Source organism: Podarcis bocagei, assembly GCF_964188305.1.
Source record: "Podarcis bocagei genome assembly, chromosome: W".
NCBI lineage: Eukaryota > Metazoa > Chordata > Lepidosauria > Squamata > Lacertidae > Podarcis > Podarcis bocagei.
This window is the reverse complement of record NC_138131.1, coordinates 29,230,889-29,252,935: the sequence shown is the minus strand read 5'-3', so window position 1 is coordinate 29,252,935 and position 22,047 is coordinate 29,230,889. Positions and strand designations below refer to the sequence as shown.

General features: G+C 46.3%; 1 protein-coding gene across 1 annotated transcript in view; it reads right to left on the bottom strand.

Annotated features, from left to right (window-relative positions):
* The window catches only part of LOC308578183 (putative helicase senataxin), a 299,741-nt gene extending 277,932 nt beyond the window's left edge, over nucleotides 1–21,809 (bottom strand). The window contains exon 1 of the mRNA XM_081178438.1: nucleotides 21,670–21,809. The gene's annotated coding sequence lies outside the window, so the exon portion shown is untranslated. The remainder of the gene's footprint in view (nucleotides 1–21,669) is intronic.
* Between the last annotated feature and the right edge of the window lie 238 nt (nucleotides 21,810–22,047).

Genomic DNA, 22,047 nt, shown 5'->3' with positions numbered 1-22,047 from the left:
CCCTCGGGGTCCCACACAATCCTAGAGAGCCTGGATAGCTCAACTGGTTAGAGCATGGGGCCGATAATGCTAAGGTTGCTGGTTTGATCTCCGTATGGGACCCCGGTATATCCTGCATTGCAGGGGATTGAATGAGATATTATAATATGAAGTAGGAAGCATCTTATTTTAAGAAAAATTAAAAAAAGGAATAAATAATAATAATAATAAATATTAATATATATAGAGAGAGTAATAAATAGCACACGCAAGCACATACTAATGGGATAAACAATTAAACATTTAACTGAATGCTTGAGAATCATTGTTTATTTTAAGTAAAGCAATCATTAATTAGTATATTTGTTTCAGAATCAATAACACGTCCCTGTACAACCGCTTGTAAGTGGTGGCACGTGTTTGTGGCAGTAGCTTTAGCATGTTATCCTTGGCGCCTAAGAGGAAGCGCTCTGCAACGGAATCAACTCACACCTCAGGCTGCATGGGTGCCAATAGCCGTAATTCATCGGGGGTGCCACATGGACGGGATAATAACCCCAAACATATTTCACACTGCCTAAATGCATTTAGATCGTTCATTGATGATTATGAGCAGCGTTTTTTTCGATCAATCCCCTATAATGAATAATTATTTCATATCATCGCCAGTTACGGTAGACAATTGATAGTATCAGTAATTAATTCTACTTACAGTGGTAATTGATTGAACAAATAATACTGGATTAGATTTTAATAAATAACAACAATAATAAATAATAATAACAATAAATAGATAAATAAATAAATAACAGATAAATAATAATAGAATGATAACAACAACAATAAGGGGGTATAGCTCAGTGGTAGAGCATTTGACTGCACATCAAGAGGTCCCTGGTTCATATCCGGGTGCCCCCCCCCCACCAGCTCCCTCCTCTCCGCATTCTTCGAATGAATTCTTCGATCGGGCACTAAGACTTATCCGGAATTTTGGTTACGAGGCACTCTTGGCAAAATGTGACATAGTCAGCCTTCTGTCTATTGCCAGTTCATCCCAATGACTCTCATTTGCTGGGATTCAAATTTCAAGGGAAATATTACATTGTCAAGGCTATGCCGATTGGTTGTTCTGCAGCCGGCTCGGCCTATGAGACATTTAGCACTTGTGGGGACTGGGCCTTGCACTACAGAACCAACTCACCTGGGGCGACACGTTACCTCGGTGACTTTCTACTCATTGGGAAACCCAATACTGGCGAATGTGCCTCCCTTCTGGAGGCCTTCTCAGCTTTGGCCCAGGAGCTGGGAGTTCCCCTCACAGCAGATAAGGCGGACCCTCAACGCATCTTACTTGCCTGGGTATAGAGCTTGACACAGCAGCTCAATCCGCCCACCTGCCAGTGGGGAAAATAGTTGCCCTTAACGAAACTATTCGTCAAACCCTTCCTGAAATAATAATAATAATAATAATAATAATAATAATAATAATAATAATAATAATAATAAAGTCGCTCTTAGACAGGCCCAGTCCTTGCTAGATCATTTCAACTTCGCATGTAGAGTAGTTTCACCAGGCCGCCCATTTCGCTCCCGCTTAGCCAGGTTGTCAGCGGGCCTCAAGCACCCGCACCATAGAGTAAGACTTATCAAGTCGGTCAAGGCGGATTTTGAGATGGGGATCAGATTTCTGGAACACTACAACGGAGTCTCCCTATGGCTGGAAATCCTTAATTTGGCCCCTGATTTCCAGGTCCACTCCAATGCACGTGCCCGCCTAGCCAGGCTGTCAGTGGTCTTAGACACCCGCACAACAGGGTCCGCCTCCCCAGGTCGGTCAAGGCAGATCTGGAGGTGTGGACGACTTGTCTGGAGATCTACAATGGGGTATCTCTATGGCAGGATGTCTTGAATCTGTCATCAGACTTCCAGGTCCAATTGGACGCGGCTGCGTCCTTAGGCTTTGGCTTGTACTTCAAGGGGCGCTGGTGTGCACTACGATGGCCGACAGCATGGCAAGGTCAGGCCATCACGTGGGATCTCACCTCTCTTGAGTTCTTTCCAATAGTGGTGGCCGTTCACATCTGGACGGAAGATTTTTGAGATCTCCGCATGTGCTTCAGGACCGACAACCTGCCGGTCAGGAACATTCTACCCAGGCAGTCATCTCGGTCTGAGAGGATCTCCTCCCTTCTGCGGGCGTTCGTCCTCCGGTGCCTTGAGTACAACTTAATATTTTCAGCCAAATTCGTACCCAGAGCCAATAATGACATTGCCGATGCCTTGTCTCGATTTCAGATACCTCGCTTCCGGTTGCTTGCACCTGGAGCACAACTGTTGCTCGAACCCTTTCCGGAGCACCTGTGGAATGTGGGAGACGCAAAGTGATACAGGGAGTATGGAGCCATTGAGGGTTGGGGCAGGTTACAACCTCACAGGGCCGAGGGCCGTAAGCCGATTTCTTACGGGTTATCACAGATACGCATAAAACTCAGGTCAATTTGCTGGTCCAGGTTCAAAGCACGTCTCTTTTCCGCAGCATACGCTATCGCCTTTTTTGCGCGCTTAGAGTTGGTGAGGTGGTGTTTGAAGTTAGTGCACGAGGTTCAACACGCGGCCTCCGGTGCAAGGACATGCAGTTGTCCGATTCTAACGTGACAGTTGATATACGTCAGTCCAAGACTGATCAGGCTGGTAAGGGTGTCCTAGTTAAGCTCGCGGCGTCGGCACAGCAGGGCCCATGCCCGGTAGAGGACACTAGGCGGTACCTCTACCTCAGACCGCCCGGCCCGGGTCCGTTTCTGGTCCATGAAGATGGGTCACCCTTGTTGAGGCACCAATTCACCAGAGTACTTCGCAAGGCTATTGAGGCTTGTGGTCTATCCTCCCAGGAGTACGCTGCCCACTCATTTAGGATTGGCGCCGCAACCACGGCCGCGCACCTGGGGCTACCGGCGGACAGGATCAAAGAAATGGGCCGGTGGAAATCCAATGCTTATAAGTCTAATATGTGACCTGCAGCTTTACCCTACTGATCTGCCTTTTCTTTTCTGTCTTTTACCCCCAGCTATGCTCAGGAGAAGCGTGTGGATTTGCGGCCACAGCATAGTTCATGGGGCCCGCGTACGAGCGGTGAGCTGCGGCCTTGCATATAATCTTGGTCTTCCACATGGTGTTCGAGTTTCCTGGCTTTCGAGAAGAGGCATGTGTTGGGAGGAGCTTATGCCATTGCTGTGGGAGAAAGTAGCCAAGTTCGGCCCTCCCGACATCCTTGTAATTCATTTGGGGGAGAATGACCTCGCTAACAGAAGGAGTGTGGACTTGTTGTGGAGCATAAAAAGAGACTTGAATGCATTTGCAGCCTTGTGTCCCAGAACAAAGGTGTTCTGGTCCTCCTTCTTGAAACGAACTATTCGGCGCGGTGCGCAAAGGTCCTCCTTCTTGAAACGAACTGTTTGGCGCAGTGCGCAAAGCTGTATGGCCATTGAAAGAACCAGGAAACTCGTAATTCGGGCGGTAGCCCGTTGAGTGCGCTCTATGTATGGCCGAGTCATTTATCATGACCGTATCCGGATCGGCGACCAAGCTTTATACCGGAATGACGGCGTCCACCTATCGGATCTGGGGAACGACATTTGGTTAGCTAGTGTCAGCAAAAGCATCTGGGATTGGTTGCAGCTTTGAAGGTATTGGCGGCGAGCCTTTAGCTCGGGTGGCGGTTAGGCATTGGAATAATGTGTTGTGGTGTGTCGAAGTGCTAGGTGTGGCCATCGCCTATGCCTTCAATTTATAGGGGTATTCCGGTAAAGGAATCTGCCGGTCGTGTATTCCGTCCGAAGCCTGCTTGGCGGGAGGCCATGGCACGACCCGCAGTGACATCAGGGGTGAGCCTATAGTTGGATTAGCATCAACAGGTGATGAACCCCTGGTGAATAAACCCACTTGTTTTGCGATCCAATGCCTAAGCCAATACCTTTTCATTGCTGTAATCAATAAAGTTGTGGCCTTTTCTAGCCCATTAACCTTATATCACGTGTCCCTGTGTCTTCATTTTACTTCGCGGGGGTCGGGTCCTCGAACCACAACTTCACAATGTCTCTGCAAGTATTAACTTGGAATATTAGAGGTTTGAATTCCCCAGACAAGAGGAAATTTTTTTTTCATTTGTTGAGAAAGGAAAAATTGGACTTGATATGTTTACAAGAAACCCATGTGACCAGAACACATAGAAAAGTGCTAATTAACAAAATATTAGGACAAGAATTCATCTCATCAGACAAAGTTAAAAAGAGAGGAGTGGTGATTTATGCAAAGGAAAGTCTATCACCTAAATTTGTATTTAAAGACGATCAAGGAAGATATGTAGCTATTGAAATACAATTTCAAGGTGAGAAATTTTTGATAATAGGGATATATGCACCAAATGAGGGGAAATCAGAATTTTACAAGAAATTGCATGAGACATTGTTGGACTATATGGACTTAAACATTATTATGCTTGGAGATATGAATGGAGTGGTATCGACAAATATGGATAAGTCCATAGGCGCCGACTCCATGGGGCTTGAGGGGGCCCGAGCCCCCTCAAAAATTCGTTTGGGGGGGCTCAGCCCCCCCAATAATCTCGGGCGGCGGTGGGCGCGTCCGCGGCTTTTATAGGGCGCCCGGCGCGCACCAGCTCGATAACGGGCACCGGTGCAGCCGGGGGCGCCGGGCCGGGGGAGGGGGGCGGCCGGCCTGTCTCCTTGGCAACCCCATTGAGCAGCGCCGGCTCCCCCGGGAGGGCCATCCCCCCGCGCCGCCGATCGCCAACACCGCCGACGCTGTGGCTGCCCGAGCCCGAGCCTGAGCCTTAGCCCGAGCCGAAGCCCGAGCCTGAGCCGAAGCCCGAACCCGAGCCCGTCAGTCAGTCAGTCAGTCAGGAAGGAGAAATGGGGAGGGAGACGAGGGAGGAAAATTGCGCGCAGAGTGAAGAAAGGAGAAGGGCGAACGAGACGAGCTTCCAACCCCAAAAAGGGCTGGAAGACTGGGAGGATGCAGGATCGGGAAAGAAAGCGACGCCTTCCCCGCCCGCGACGTCGCCTGCTTGTCATTGGCAGCGCAGCGGGCGCCCAGAGGGGCTGGGCACCGGCGCAGGGCCGCTCCACAGCAGCGGAGGACAGCTGCGCGGCTAGCAAGGTGCGCCGCGTAGAGCACGGCCCTTGTGTGGCCCGGTGGCCAGGCAAGCTCGGGCGGGGACCCCCATGCGAATCTAAGACGGGAGAAGAGGGCAGAGCAAAGGGGGTCCCTTCCCCAACCTCCGGCTCTGAGACTTCCCTGCGCCCCAGAAAAGCGAAAGGATTTTCTCTTCTTCTTTTTTTATAAATATTTTATTAAGTTTTCAAATACAAAGTTAGAAACATACACTGAAGAAAAAAGTAAAAGAAAAAGAAAAAGAAAAAAAGAAAAAGAAGAAAAGAAAACCAACCATTCAACACATTTTTTATATAACTAACTGGACTTCCTCGCATCTCCCTTACCCTGCATTCTTTATAATAAAGATATCAGCAAATTATTACCTTGTTTCGTACCTTATTTTGTACTTTTCAAATACTATACCTCTAAATTTAACATACTTTTCATCAGTTACTTATATCTTAAATTAAACATAGTATTACCTTAGATTTTGACCTTTTCTTACTTAAAATATAATTTCCTGTTTCCCAAATCTAATTGCTGAAGCTATAGTTTCCGAATCGTGTAAATTTTTAACATTCATACAACTTATACTGTTTTTGTAAATAGTCCTTAAATTTTTTCCAGTCCTCTTCCGTTGTTTCTTCTCCCAAATCTCGGATTCTGCCAGTCATTTCAGCCAGTTCCATGTAGTCCATCAATTGCGTCTGCCACTCTTCCAGTGTGGGCAAATCTTGTGTCTTCCAATATTTTGCGATAAGTATTCTTGCTGCTGTAGTTGCATACATAAAGAAAGTTCTATCCTTCTTTAACACTTTCTGGCCAACAATGCCCAAGAGGAAGGCCTCTGGTTTCTTGGGAAAGGTATACTTAAATACCTTTTTTAACTCATTATAGATCATTTCCCAGAAGGCCTTCACTTTTGGAAAAGTCCACCAGAGGTGAAAGAATGTCCCTTCAGCCTCCTTACATTTCCAACATTTATTATCAGACAGGTGATATATTTTTGCAAGCTTGACTGGGGTCATGTACCACCTATAAATCATTTTCATAATATTTTCCTTCAAGGCATTACATGCCGTGAATTTCATTCCGGTGGTCCATAACCTTTCCCAGTCCTCAAACATGATGTTATACCCAATATCCTGAGCCCATTTTATCATGGCTGATTTGACTGTCTCATCCTGAGTGATTTTCTCTTCAACCTGCCCTCCATCCTCTTGCAGAAAACTCTTTGCCTGCCCTGCCCGTATCTCGTTTTTGCTTTTTAATTCCACACACGCACCCTTCGGACTTCGTGGCAAGCGGGCGCGCGGGTGCGTTTCCTAAGAGAGTGAGGACCCCCGCCTCCTCCCCACCTGCTCCCTCGCCAGCCAGCCAGCCGCGCGCCCTAGCCGGAGAGCCCCGGCCGTCCCCGTCGCGCAATCGGCTGGATCTCCCTTCAGCAGGCCGTGCTCACAACTCGGCCCAGGGACCCCCAGCAGCGGATCTCCGGCTCAGCTGAAGAATCCGGCAACAAGCCCCCTCCTCCCCAATCGCTCCGCCGAAATACGCTCCAAAACCCCCCAGATAGGCCGCCGGCCGCCAAGTCTAGTGGCGCCCTGAGCGAGGGTCTCTCCCCAACACCGCCACCTCGAACTGCGTTCTCCCGGCTACCCGAGCGAACCAGCGGCAGGACCCCGGTATGGGCCCCCCCAATATTTTTTATAAGTCGGCACCCCTGGATAAGTCAGAAAGACAAGTGGTGACAAAAGACGGAAGACTACCGAAAACCTTTTTTGAAATGACAGACAATATGGACTTAATTGACATTTGGAGAACTAAGAACCCCCTAGAAAAAGAAGGGACTTTCTTTTCTGAAGCCCAAAAGACCTGGACAAGGATTGACCAAATCTGGATAACCAGAGGAATGGCTCCCAAGATTCGCAAAACGGAAATCTGCCCAAAAACATGCTCCGACCATAACCCTGTAAAGATGGAAGTGAAACCAACAGTGACTGGATCCTTCAGATGGAGGATGAATGACGCCTTGTTTAGAGATCCAGAAACTATTAAGAATGCCCAAAAAACCATAAAAGACTATTTTGAGATAAATTTGAAGACTACAGTGGAAAAAAGAACAATCTGGGACGCAAGCAAAGCCGTGATGAGAGGGTTTTTGATACAACAAAATGCAATAAAGAGGAAAATCCAAAATGAAAAAAGGAGAAGATTTTGGAGAAAATAAGAGAAGGAGAGAAAAAACTTAAGAGTTAAACCAAAATCCCAAGAGATCTTGAGAGAAATTAAGTTATATCAAGTACAATACGTGAAATTGATAAATCAGGACATTGAATGGAAAGTTAAACAGATGAGACAAACACCTGCCCCAGCCACCCCGCTTCGGAACGCTGCTCCGAAGCGGGGTGGGGGGGCGGGAGCACCTGCCCCAGCCGCCGGGTTTCGTAGCGCTGCTGCGAAGCCGGGCGGGGGGTGGGAACACCTGCCCCAGCCACCCCACTTCGGAACGCTGCTCCGAAGCGGGGTGGGGGGGCGGGAGCACCTGCCCCAGCTGCCGGGCTTCGTAGTGCTGCTGCAAGCCGGGCGGGGGGTGGGAACACCTGCCCCAGCCACCCCGCTTCGGAACGCTGCTCCGAAGCGGGGTGGGGGGGCGGGAGCACCTGCCCCAGCCACCGGGCTTCGTAGCGCTGCTGCGAAGCCGGGCGGGGGGGTGGGAACACCTGCCCCAGCCACCCCGCTTCGGAACGCTGCTCCGAAGCGGGGTGGGGGGGCGGGAGCACCTGCCCCAGCCGCCGGGCTTCGTAGCGCTGCTGCGAAGCCGGGCGGGGGGGTGGGAACACCTGCCCCAGCCACCCCGCTTCGGAACGCTGCTCCGAAGCGGGGTGGGGGGGCGGGAGCACCTGCCCCAGCCGCCGGGCTTCGTAGCGCTGCTGCGAAGCCAGGCGGGGGGTGGGAACACCATTTTTTTGGTCCAAATTATACACCTCTCTTATTTGAAAATAATGTAACCAGTCTCGCACCTTCTCTTTAAGCTTGTCATAACTCTGCAATTTCAATTTATCACCTTCCTGTTCTAAAATTTCCCAGTATTTTGGCCATTTGGCTTCCATGTTGAGTTTTTTCAAGGCTTTCGCCTCCATAGGTGATAGCCACCTTGGAGTTTTACTCTCCAAAAAGTCTTTATACCTTATACAGACATTAAACAATGCTTTTCTGACAATATGGTTTTTAAATGCCTTATGTGCTTTTATCTTGCCGTACCATAGATATGCATGCCACCCAAATACATTGTCATACCCTTCAAGATCCAAAACATCAGTATTCTCAAGAAGCAGCCATTCCTTCAGCCAGCAAAAAGCTGCTGACTCATAATAAAGTTTTAAGTCTGGCAGGTCAAACCCCCCTCTATCTTTAGCATCAGTAAGAATTTTAAGTTTTATTCTGGGCTTTTTGCCCTGCCAGACAAATCTAGATATATCTCTTTGCCACTTCTTGAAACAGTCCATCTCGTCAATAGTTTGCAATGATTGGAATAAAAATAACATCCTCAGCAATACATTCATCTTAATAACAGCAATTCGACCCAGCAAGGAAAGCTTCAGGTTCGTCCAAATTTCTAAATCTTTTTTCACCTCTGACCAGCATTTCTCATAGTTATCTTTAAATAGATTTACATTCTTAGATGTCATGTTCACCCCCAGGTATTTTACCTTCTTTACTAATGTTAGATCTGTTTCATTCTGAAACCTCTCTCTTTCTATCGGTGTCAAGTTTTTCTCCAGAACCTTAGTTTTTAATTTGTTCAATTTTAAACCTGCCATTTGGCCAAATTCCTGGATTACTTCTAAGGCCCTCTTGGTACTAGGTATCGGCTCCTGTAGTGTCATAACAAGATCATCTGCAAAAGCTTTAAGTTTGTATTGTTTAGCTCTGACCTGAATACCCTGAATCAAATGGTCCCTTCTAATCATGTTTAGGAGAACCTTCAGGACAGAAATAAAATTTCTGAATGTTGAGGACATTGAAATGAACCGCAGGGGTTCTAGCAACAAGCTAAAATGTATGATTTGGATAAATAATAGATAAACTAATGGGACATGAATTTGCTGAACTAATTTTTAAAAGGGATACAAGAACAGGAGATGTGAGGAAGTCAGGAAAACAAGTTAACTAAAGATGAGAAACTAAGAAAAAGGGAATTTTTGTTTTTTTTCTGTATATGTGTTTTCTTTTTCTTTCTTTTCTGTGTTCAATGTTTGTATTACTGTATTTTGTAATTTTGTATTCTTTCTGTTTTTGTACTGAAGGAAAGGGTTTCCCAAACCCAAAACTGACTGTACAGGCATTTCTAAACTGCACCAAAATCCCCATTTCTCCATAGCTAAAATGCATAAACTTTAGCCGTTGAGCAAATGCAAAACAAGAACACATTTCTCTTCCTTATCAGTTTGACGGCAAGACTGGCCTTGACTTTACCAGTAGAACAGACACAGACATATCTTATGTTCTGACCACAAATGACGGAGAGACCCAAGTCTGGGACTAATGCCAGAGCATGTTCTCGGAAGTAGTGACCTCTTGCTCCAAGATAGGAATAGGAACTGTCCCGGAGCAACGCAGACCCAATCAGTGAACTCCAATAAGGCTACAGTACTTTTTTTTGAATTTTCTTATTGTTAAAACCCAATAAAATATTTATAAAAAACCAAAACAAAACGACCTTGACAGATTAGAGAACTGGGCAAAAACAAACAAGATGAACTTTAACAGGGAGAAATGTAAAGTATTACACTTGGGCAAAAAAGATGAGAGGCACAAATACAAGATGGGTGACACCTGGCTTGAGAGCAGTACATGTGAAAAGGATCTAGGAGTCTTGGTTGACCACAAACTTGACATGAGCCAACAGTGTGACGCGGCAGCTAAAAAAGCCAATGCAATTCTGGGATGCATCAATAGGAGTATAGCATCTAGATCAAGGGAAGTAATAGTGCCACTGTATTCTGCTCTGGTCAGACCTCACCTGGAGTACTGTGTCCAGTTCTGGGCACCACAATTCAAGGAGGACACCGACAAACTGGAACGTGTCCAGAGGAGGGCAACCAAAATGGTCAAAGGCCTGGAAACGATGCCTTATGAGGAACGGCTAAGGGAGCTGGGCATGTTTAGCCTGGAGAAGAGGAGGTTAAGGGCTGATATGATAGCCATGCTCAAATATATAAAAGGATGTCACACAGAGGAGGAAGAAAGGTTGCTTTCTGCTGCTCCAGAGAAGCGGACACGGAGCAATGGATCCAAACTACAAGAAAGAAGATTCCACCTAAACATAGTAAGAGCTGTTCGACAGTGGAATTTGCTGCCAAGGAGTGTGGTGGAGTCTCCTTCTTTGGAGGTCTTTAAGCAGAGGCTTGACAACCGTATGTCAGGAGTGCTCTGATGGTGTTTCCTGCTTGGCAGGGGGTTGGACTCGATGGCCCTTGTGGTCTCTTCCAACTCTATGATTCTAACTGCCTCTCTTATTTTTTGGTATGCATTCTGTTGGATCATATATCCCCTTCATGACCACTGTGCCTGTGTCCCACACCACATTTGCATCTACGTCTTTGTTGAGATTAAGTTCAAATTGTTATCTTAGAATCGCCTTCCCTTTGGTTACTACTTCTGAATTATTTAATACAGCCTCATTTATTCACCATCTGTAACCTTTTTGCTTCTCCCCCAATATTCCTGAAACCAAATCAGGTGTTCTGCGGGGTGGCACGGCAGTAAAAAAATTTAAAAATGGCACCTAGACATTTTGTTTTGGCACCCACAACCTAGGTCCCAGAAGCCACATGGCTCCTAGCTTTTCTACCCCAGTTTCTAACACTGATGCTGGGACTCCAGTATCCATTAGCCCCAGTCAGCATGGCCAATGGTAGGAAAGGGCTGTATCTCAGTGGTTAGAGCACATGCTTTGCATGCAGAAGGTCCCAGGTTCAATCTCCAACATCTCCAGGTAAAACTGCCAGGTAACGCTGCCTGAAACCCTGGAGGGCTGCTGCCAGTCAGTGTAGACAATACTTGGCTAGATGGACCAAAGGTCTGATTCAGTATAAGACAGCTTCCTAGGTTTCCTATGGTGGGAGTTGTAGTCCAGGAAGGGTTATGGGTTAGTGAACCCTGCACTATGATGACCACAGGATGTTGATTTTTTACAAGCACATATATATATATAATTATATATCAATGGAAAGATAATTTTATGAAGAATGTAATACAAGAAACTTTGTTCAATTATCTGTATTCTATCAAAGGTTATAGCCACATAACCAGAAAAAGGAAGCACAACTTGCTTAGGTTGATATGCTGCAGCTTTCCTTCATTGGAAGGTAGCCAATGAGCATGAGTGTTTAGATAGCATCAACAGTGTCTCCGAAAAATTTTACACATCACTTGGGAAGACAGGAGAACTAATATCAGTGTACTGGAAGAAGCAAAGATCACCAGTCTTGAAGCAATGATTCTTCAACATCAACTTCGTTGGACTGGTCATGTTGTGTGGATGCTTGATTATTGTCTTCCAAAGCAACTACTCTATTCTGAACATAAAAATGGAAAGCGTAATGCTGGTGGTCAACAAAAGAGGTTTGAAGACTGTCTCAAGGCAAATCTTTAAAAAGTAGTATAAACGCAGACATCTGGGAAACACTGGCCTGCAAGCACTCCAATTGGAGAACAGCCTTTACCAAAGGTGTCCTGGGCTTTGTAGACACTCAAACTCAGGACGCAAGGGAGAAACGTGCTAAGAGGAAGGCACACTTGGCAAATCCACACTGTGATCAACTCCCGCCCGGAAACCAATGTCCCCACTGTGGAAGGATTTATGGGTCCAGATTTGGCTTCCATAGTCACTTACGGACTCATTGTTAAATCCGTGTTTATGGAAGATGATGTTATGTACTGGAGCTGAGAGGAGGACATTTGTCAGTGTTTTTATGTGATTGCTATCAAGTTGATTATTTTTGTGTGTGTTCTTTCATTTAGTGAGCTTGTAAAATGTAATAAAATTAAAGGAATGGCACAAAGAGTTGACTGGTCACCCAGAAAGTGATGTAAAATAGTACTATCAAGTGAACAGTTATGAAGAAATTAGAATAAAAAATGGTGAAAACTTAACCAAAGGTGGCATTCCTACATTTTTCATAGAATCATAGAGTTGGAAGAGACCACAAGGGCCATCGAGTCCAACCCCCTGCCAAGCAGGAAACACCATCAGAGCACTCCTGGCATATGGTTGTCAAGCCTCTGCTTAAAAACCTCCAAAGAAGGAGACTCCACCACACTCCTTGGCAGCAAATTCCACTGTCAAACAGCTCTTACTGTCAGGAAGTTCTTCCTAATGTTTAGGTGAAATCTTCTTTCTTGTAGTTTGGATCCATTGCTCCGTGTCCGCTTCTCTGGAGCAGCAGAAAACAACCTTTCTCCCTCCTCTATGTGACATCCTTTTATATATTTGAACATGGCTGTCATATCACCCCTTAACCTCCTCTTCTCCAGGCTAAACATGCCCAGCTCCCTTAGCCGTTCCTCATAAGGCATCATTTCCAGGCCTTTGACCATTTTGGCTGCCCTCCTCTGGACACGTTCCAGTTTGTCAGTGTCCTTCTTGAGTTGTGGTGGCCAGAACTGGACACAGTACTCCAGGTGAGGTCTGACCAGAGCAGAATACAGTGGCACTATTACTTCCCTTGATCTAGATGCTATACTCCTATTGATGTCAGATAGTTGTTTATTTCTTTGACATCTGATGGGAGGGCGTTCCACAGGGCGGGCACCACTACCGAGAAGGCCCTCTGCCTAGTTCCCTGTAACTTGGCTTCTCACGGTGAGGGAACCGCCAGACGGCCCTCTGGGCTGGACCTCAGTGTCCGGGCAGAACGATGGGGGTGGAGACGCTCCTTCAGGTATCTTGGACCGAGGCCATTTAGGGCTTTCAAGGTCAGCACCAACACTTTGAATTGTGCTTGGAAACGTACTGGGAGCCAATGTAGGTCTTTCAAGACTGGTGTTATGTGGTCTCGGCAGCCGCTCCCTGTCACCATTGTTTTTAAAAAAGGCATTGTTATCTCTCAAACAAAGGTTCAAAAGATTAAACTGAGCTAAAACCCATGTGAACTGGACAGCGGAACAATGGGACAGTGCTATTTGGAGTGATGAAACCAAAATCCCTTTGCTTAGTAGTGATGGCATGAAATATGTGAGAAGAATCAGAGGAGATTTACATCCTACTTGCATTACACCTACCATGAAACACCCAGTTAGTGTTATGATCTGGGGCTGTGTGACAGCAAAAGGTGTGAGCAGAATTTGCATCATTAAGGGGAATGTAAATGCCCCAAAATACATAGCCTAGAGACCTTAACTCAGGGCTCAGCAAACTTTTTCAGCAGGTGGCCGGACCACTGTCCCTCAGACCTTGTGGGGGGCCGGACTATATTTTGAAAAAAAGTAATTAATGCATTCCTATGCCCCACAAATAACCCAGAGATGCATTTTAAATAAAAGGACACATTCGACTCATGTAAAAACATGCTGATTCCCGGACCACCCGCGGGCCAGATTTAGAAGGTGATTGGGCCGAATCTGGCCCCCGGGCCTTAGTTTGCCTACCCATGCCTTAACCCAATCCAAAATCTATGGAGCCGACTAAAGAACCTTGTTAGTCAGAAGCAACTCAGCAATAAAACCCAATTAATAGAGGCAATAATTCAATCTGGGTTTCACATTATTATAACTGCAGAACTAAAGAAACTTGGTTCACTCCATGGGAAGGCGTTGTAAGACCGTAATTAAAGCTAAAGGTTACCCAACTAAGTATTAACTGACATGGTGAGAATTTTTGTATATCTCATTTTTTCTATGTGTTTCATGTTTCTTCTTGATGACTGCTGTTGTGATAAATAATCCTTCATAAAATTTATTGCATTACATTCTTCATTAAATTATCTTTCCATTGATATATAATTTTATGGTATTACTCCAAAAAATAGTGGTGTTATGAGCCATCAAACCTCGGAGATACACTTTTTCCAAAAGGTTTCCACAATTTTGGCCACTAGTGTATACAGAGTGCCTCACAGAAAGTAAACTTTTCGTTCAAGAAAAGCTTGCTTTGCTGTGTGTAACTATGAATTTCACATTGGGCAGCATGGACACCACAGAGTGCAGACATCATATGGGGACAGATAAAGGGAGAGCAGCATTAAAGAAAAGAAAACCAGATTCTGTAAGTGAGAGCAATTAACATAACGGGGAGACTTGTTTGGAACAAACAGTGACTGATTCCCTACACCGGCAAGCAAGCACCATCTCGTAGCAAAGTGATTGGAAGACCCAGCCCCAGAAATCTTTTTGTCTTTGCAGACAAGTTATTTATGATTTACTGTACAGAGAACACAGACAGGCAAAGCAGCAAAAGCTTCCCACAAAGGTGATAAAGGATTTGCCCATCTGCCACACACCTTTGCCTTGGGCAGTGTACAGAGAAGAGGCAACATGCAGAGCATCCCAGCATGGCTTCCCAGAGCCCATCTTATTTATTTATTTATTTATTTATTTATTTATTTATTTATTTATTTACGGCTATTAGCCCATAAAGTATGTACAAACATAAAAGCACAGAGGCATAAAGACCGATATATTCGGCACCAGAAGGTGAACACCATGATGCAGGGGTGGGTCATTGAGCAGAGCCAGATAACAGCTTGGGGCCCGAAGAGCTCCAGGGGACGGATCCCAGAAAAAGGAAAACTGAAGACGAGATCCGACATGCACTCTTCTTCATAACTGTCCGATTAGTTTTTGATGTTGTTGTTGTTTTTGGTGGTTTTTGTGTGTGAGATAACCGCATTCAGGAATATCGCCACCTGCAGAGTTACAGAAGGATCTGTATCCTGCAAAAGTAGTGCGGCATGTGACTCAACATGCCTGCCAACCAAGCGCAGTAAAGCAGGACCCAGGAATTTAGTCCTGGCTATGCTATGTAGGGGACAGTTGAACATTATGTGTTGAAGAGAATCAACAGTTTTCCCGTCACACACGCATAGCGGAGACACCAAACCCTTGGAAAATCTGTGGCTCAGCAGGTTCGATGGAAGGACATTGAACCTTGCACGAATAAATGCAAGTCGGTGTGGTACAGATGAAAGAGAAGACATGTATGATGGGAGGCCAAGTGGTGGGGTTATTCTGTGGTACCTGGGGGAGCAGACACCCCCACCCCCGGCGAGGTTGTGTTGATTTTCAATGTCTGCTAATCTTTGCTCAATAAGGCTTTTGGCTGAGCGTAAGTTCATCTTTAAAGAGTCCGCTGGGGAAATTCCGATGCTCAGAAGTTTGGCATGGATTTTTCCTACCCACGGATTGACAAAGTCGTCCCGCCAGAGGCACTGAAAAAGGTAATGGTCGGGAAGCCTATGCCAGCTGGACAGCCAATAACCAAAGACTCGCTTCCAGATGACAGTCTCCAATGATGTAATCTTTAACTCCAGACGTATGGCTGCGTTGCTCACACACATGGGGAGTTTCAGGAGGCGACGGAGAAACTGATTCTGCAATGTCCCCAACGATGTTAAATTGGACCCTGGGGCCATTCCCAGAGCCCATCACCAAGAGTATCCTGCTACTGCTGCCACTGTCCACTCCACACCTGCTCTTTCAATCTTCCAGGGGTCATCCAGATGGTGAACACAGGAGCAGCCACCTCACTGCTTCATCGGAATTTTATAGGTGCCACAGTAACACTCACTTGCCTTGTATGGAGGCAGTGGCCCCCTTTTTCTCCCAGAGTCCCACACCAACATTTGGAAGGCATTCTGCTTCCCACGTAGGGGACTTGAGAGGGTGGTGAAGGGGAGGGGGAGAGACATGCTCTGCTGCTATGGGGGTAGTTAGGAGGGTCAGAGCCCAGACAGAGGCTGGTGGGAATGCAATAGCAGAGGAAGATACTCAGAGGCAGCGGGGAGCAACCTAGAAACCAAGTCAGGACTGGGGCTCAATTTCATATACTTGTCTCTCTGGAAGTATAAGTGACAGAGAGGACATAGGAAGTTGCTTTGTGCTGCTGAGGACCATTGGCCCAACTTTCTCAGTATTGCATACCCTTGCACACCCTTCAAGTATCCCTATTTTCCAGGGAGAGTCCCAGAATTACGAAAGCCATCCTGGCTTCTGATTTGATCTGGGAATGTCCCTGTTTCCCCATGTCAGTGCTGCCGCCACCAAATTCAGGGAGGAGCCGGCACTTGTCCTGAGCTGCGGCGGTGAGGGAGCATCCTGTGGACTCTCCATGGCCATTGCCGCCGCCACCAACCCCCTCCCTTGGGTAGCGCATAGCGGCTGCTGGAGAACGGGTGAGGATGTGGAATGTTGGAGGGCAGAGTATTAGCTATACTGAACCACTTCCCTGAGGGCACCACTGAAAACTACAAAGGCTTACATCTCCAGAAGCACTGGTGTCCATATCACATTCACTTGGGTATCACTCATTGGAGCCAACTCCTTGGGGTCGAGGTACATTCGGCCCAGGGTTCAAAACGAACACGTGCTTTTTGCAATTCAATAGCGCCACCTTGCAACCAAGTTTAGATTTCCTGTTGCAATGTTGCGACTAAAATCTCCAGCAAGGGCAACATCCCTAAGAGCAAGCACAAAAGCTGAAAACCTGTTACCAGGTTGTTGAGCTTAAGGCACTCTGCAAGAAGCCTTTAGATACGCAGGAAGAAGAAATCTGATTCCATTGTGCTACTGTTTGCAAGAGCTGCAAAGCAAATTGTCTGCTGGTCTGCTGTAGAAAAAACAGCAGAGCAGCTGGTTTTTTCAGCCCACCCCCACACCTCCCCTCCAGAGCTGCTTGTGTTTAAGCAATGACCTTGGTGAGATAAAGAGCTCAGCCAAGAACAGCAAAGCCAGAGGAACAGAGGCTCCGTCTCCATAGCAACAAGACCAGATTTACATACCTCACAGAAAAAGGGGACTATGACTCAGTTGAGGGAGTCAGTAAGTAGACTTACAAGACTCTCCCCAGACTTCAAAAAAGATCCAGAATAAACGGTCCTTAGAACAGAAGATGGACCAACAAAACAAAGATGCTGCAGATAGTGTGGAAGCTATGGGACTTAGGGAAAACTTCCCACTGACAGGCACAAAGGCTCATAACGTAGTATCATGCTGCTCCTTTGCCTCTATGCTGACCTTGGAATCCTCACACATGTTCATCAGTGGATGAACCATCAGGAAGACTTGATCCACTAATTCAACTTGGCTCAGATAGAGAGAATTTATTAAGAGAGACTCTGAATACAGTCCTGGATGAACATCAGACAGACCATAATGGTGACATGAAAGAACTTACACCACATATGCATACAGGCTGTGTGGACTATGAAGTAGACCTGCGCACGTTATACAAATCACACCACAGCAGCGAGCATCAGGAATCTGCAAACCTTAAATATCTGGCACAAGAACTTCTAGAGAATGGTGAGCAAGAAACTGCTGTGCAAATATTTCCTGCTCGGCAAGAACAGCTACATGGCCAAAAGAAAAACTTGCATCTACCTGATGTTTCTTCCCAGGAGACTCTTCAAGAGTTCGACCTTCCAATATTCTTAAAAGAGTCAGAGCAATTAAATAAAGATGTTCCAATTGAAGGATTTTACAAAAGCCAATCATTTTGTCAAATGAGACAACCCGCATAGAGACCCCAATGGAATGACTATTATTGTTATTCATTCATCCAAGGTCCATGGACTGTTACAACAGTTAAAACACAATTATTTAAAAGCAATTTGAAACAATTTACTGTCACAGAAATAAGGTGGCTTCTAAAAATATGCCCAAGCAGGCAAATGCATAATTTTGCAGCCAGCCAACCCTTGTTGATTTTTTTTTTTTTTGGGGGGGGGGGGTGGAGGCAACCAGATGGGGAGAAATGGATTCAAGTCCCTTTTTACCTTTAAAAATTCAGAGTAACCCTGGATCGGTCACTGTTTCTGAGACCAGTCAATCTCACAGAGCTGTTTGGTGGATAAAAAGTGGGGTGAGGAGGGAATAAACCTTCACCAGCACTAGGTACTACCATTGCTAAGATTGGTGGTGGGGCTAACCTGCCCCCCCCCCATGTTTTATTCAAGTAAACGCCCTTGCATGCTTAAGTTACAGTATAAAAAAACCCCAATTGTGCAACGATACAATATAGCTCTGTATTTAAGATACTATCTAAAACGCTCCCCACTCCAATCCCCAGCAAGTGACAGGGTCATAGCCTGTCCCATCAGGCTCTCCTTTAAACCAATTCAGACCACTGTTTACACAGACTAGCAGCAACCATCCAGTTTCACACAGAGGACATTTCCAGGGCCACCTGGAGATGCTGGGGATTTAAACTGGGACCTTCTGCATGTGAAATACTGTATATGCTCTACCAGGAAATTATTTCAGCCTAGGTGGTTGCAGTGGGGGTGGGGAAATATAAATGGGCAGTTCTCTGGTGGGTTGAAGTATGTGTCATAGGAGGTCAAACACACAAGAACCCTCTCCTGCGTGTGTGCAGATCAAGAAGGAAAGTCACATATTTGGGGGCTCTCCCCAGGTGTGTATTAGAAGGGAAGCAGCAAATGCATGGGGTGTTGTTCTTTTTCTGTGCGCGCGCGCGCAACAGAGATAAAAAAAAATGGTGGGGAGACTCTTCTGTGCTGTTTAGCGGGGGAAACAATCATATGGGAAGAAAATGCAGAAAGGGGGACTCCTGTGTGCCTGCTGTGAGGGGGAAACTGAGTTGCATGGAGAACAAATGAGGTGAGAAAATATGTCTGTTGAGGGCATGGGCGTAGCCTGTTGGGATATGAGTACTACGCAGCTGCGAACAAGCAGTTCAATGTTTACATCACATGATGGGTCTAACCGTGGGACAGGATGTTCCAAGCAATTCTCAGGGATTTGTTCTCTGTCTAATATGCGACCTTCCTGTTGTTTGTGTCGAGGAAGTCTAACGCAGTTGCTCGGAGGAGACTGAGTAAGCAGACATGCTTTTTGTACAGTGTACAGTCATGAATAAAGTAGAGATGAAATAGTCTACTTTCTGACTGTTTTCTTTCTCCTGCTGCTATGCAAGGGGGAAGGGGGTGTGCACCTTTCATCAGGGAGGTGTCGCCTATCAAGATCTCCCTGGTCTGCCAGGATGCCAGCCAGGGTAGGTCACCGGCAAACAGGCCCCAACAAGCCTGGGAAGATGAGCCAGCCTTCCCAAGGGGGCCAGTTTCCAACAAGTGGTAGCACGTGGATGGTCGAGGCAACAAGGCACAGCTAAGGGGGGCAGCTGTCCCCCTAAATCAAGTAAGTCCATACAAAATACTTAGATGAGGTTCCGCGCCCCCCCCCCCCATAAATCCTGGCTATGCCCATGGTGAGGGGCAAAAGGTCAAACACATGCAGTGGGGGGACGGGGTCTCTGCGTGTCCGTCAGGAGTAGAGATGTAAAATTTCCGGAAATTTTGAAGCCACGAGAAAAAAAACGTTTCCCCTCTGTTTTTTCCCGGGGGGGAAATGGAAATTTTGGAAAAATTGAAAAAAAGGTCAGTGTGGAGTAGTTTTACAAATTGCATAAAACACAGTGTAGATAAAAGTATTATGCTTGCAATAAAACAGGTAAGCAACCCCTTTTCCTCAAAAGCAACAAAAAAAAGCAAGAAACCATCAACATTAAAAATAATCAGATTTGCCCCTTAGAACCAACAGCAAATAAATTTAAGGTCCACCTCAATATTTAAGCTCCATAGAAGGTCTACCCTTTGAGTAGTGCTTAAAAAAATAATCCAAAACAAAATCCAAAACAAAAACAAAACCAGAAGAAACAACATATACAGCTTATTCTATCTCATTTTTTGAACTACTGCTATCATTTTCCATTTCTTCTTCCTCTTCCTCTTTGTCATTTTTCTCATGGACTTCTAAAAAAAGGCTTTGGGGAAAAATGGGGGGGACACCTGTTTTTCCCCCTGTTTCCCCCCAGGTCTTTCAATCTCTACTTGACCACAGGCAGCGCAAAGCATAAGGCAATTTTTCTGCATGCCAGGCCAAGAAGTAACCAACATCCAGTTACTGAATAGTATGTTGCACTACGGCTTAAACTCTGAAAGGAAAAGGCGTGTATGTGCTTTTTTTATTGAATTTGTTATTATATATTATAAACCGGACGCGTGTGGCGCTGTGGGTTAAACCACAGAGCCTAGGACTTGCCGATCAGAAGGTCGGTGGTTCAAATCCCCGCGACGGGGTGAGCTCCCGTTGCTCGGTCCCTGCTCCTGCCCACCTAGCAGTTTGAAAGAACGTCAAAGTGCAAGTACAGTGGTACCTCGGGTTAAGTACTTAATTTGTTCCAGAGGTCTGTTCTTAACCTGAAACTGTTCTTAACCTGAAGCACCACTTTAGCTCATGGGGCCTCCTGCTGCTGCCGCACCGCCGGAGCACGATTTCTGTTCTCATCCCACTCAGCAAAGTTCTTGACCCGAGGTACTATTTCTGGGTTAGCGGAGTCTGTAACCTGAAGCGTATGTAACCCAAGGTACCACTGTAGATCAATAGGTACCGCTCCGGCGGGAAGGTAAACGGCATTTCCGTGCGCTGCTCTGGTTCGCCAGAAGCGGCTTACTCATGCTGGCCACATGTCCCGGAAGCTGTAAAGCGAGATGAGCGCCACAACCCCAGAGTCGTCTACAACTGGACCTAATGGTCAGGGGTCCCTTTACCTTTATTATAAACTGCATGATGGTAAGAGAGCTTTCTAAACAGTTTAGAAAAATATACAACGGAATACTAAAATGATTGATAAAACACAGTTAAAAGCAGGTATTTAAGAGTATTCGAAAGATCTTTAAAGTCAGCAGTGGTAAATCACATGCAGCTTCTACGTGTTCAGATGGGCTGCCCCTAACGAAAATGTTTTGAGCAGCACCCAGAAAGAGTGCAGTGAGAGCACCTGCCTGGTGTCAGTTGGCACGGGGCACCAAAGTGTGGGTGCTGGAAGGCCGGGGGGGGGAGGAAAAATTGGGGGGAGGGAACAGGTTTTTTCAGTCCCCCCCCCAAGCCATTTTTTTTTCAGGAAAAAAATTGGGGGGAAAGAGTGTGTGGAATATTCAACCTATATCAAACTTTTTTCCCATTTTTCCGGAAAAAAGCGGCTCTGGAAAAAAACAGAAAATACCTGGGGTTTTTCCCCATTTCCCCCCCAGGCCTTCCCATCTCTAGTCAGGAGAGAAACAGCCATATATAACGAGAGCACCCCTCTCCTGGCATGGGGGAGAGGAGGAGAAGCAAAGGCACCTTCTAGGATGTGATAGAAATGACGGGAGAGGAATAAAAAAAAAAGTTGTGAGGAGTAGCTGAGAGAGAAGGAGAATAGAAGCACCAGCACCCCATAAGAATAATTCATGATAATTAACTGTTGTTATGATGATGATTTTTTGTACTCCCCCTTACCTGCTTCTCCGGGCAGGAGTCTCCGAGGCAGTCAGCTGCACTCTCTCGCTCCTTCCCAACCCTCACACCGCCAGCCCGTTCTCCTGTTCTGGGGCTTTGCCTCGCTCCCTCCAGGCATTTCCGGTCGGAGTGGCCCAGCCCACTCCGCAACAGAAAATACTCATCCTAGGAGGTGGCCCCGCTCTCCTTCTGTCCCGCCTCTGACCGGAAAGAGTAAATTTTAGACCAGTATTAGGAAGAAGCCCGGAGCCACTTCCGGCTCTGCTTCCCGCTTCTCGGTCTCCTTACGGACTCTGCATAGACTTAGAAATCTATGATCCAACACTTTGCAGCACCACAAAAACATGGATCCACAGCATGGATCCTCATGAATTCATA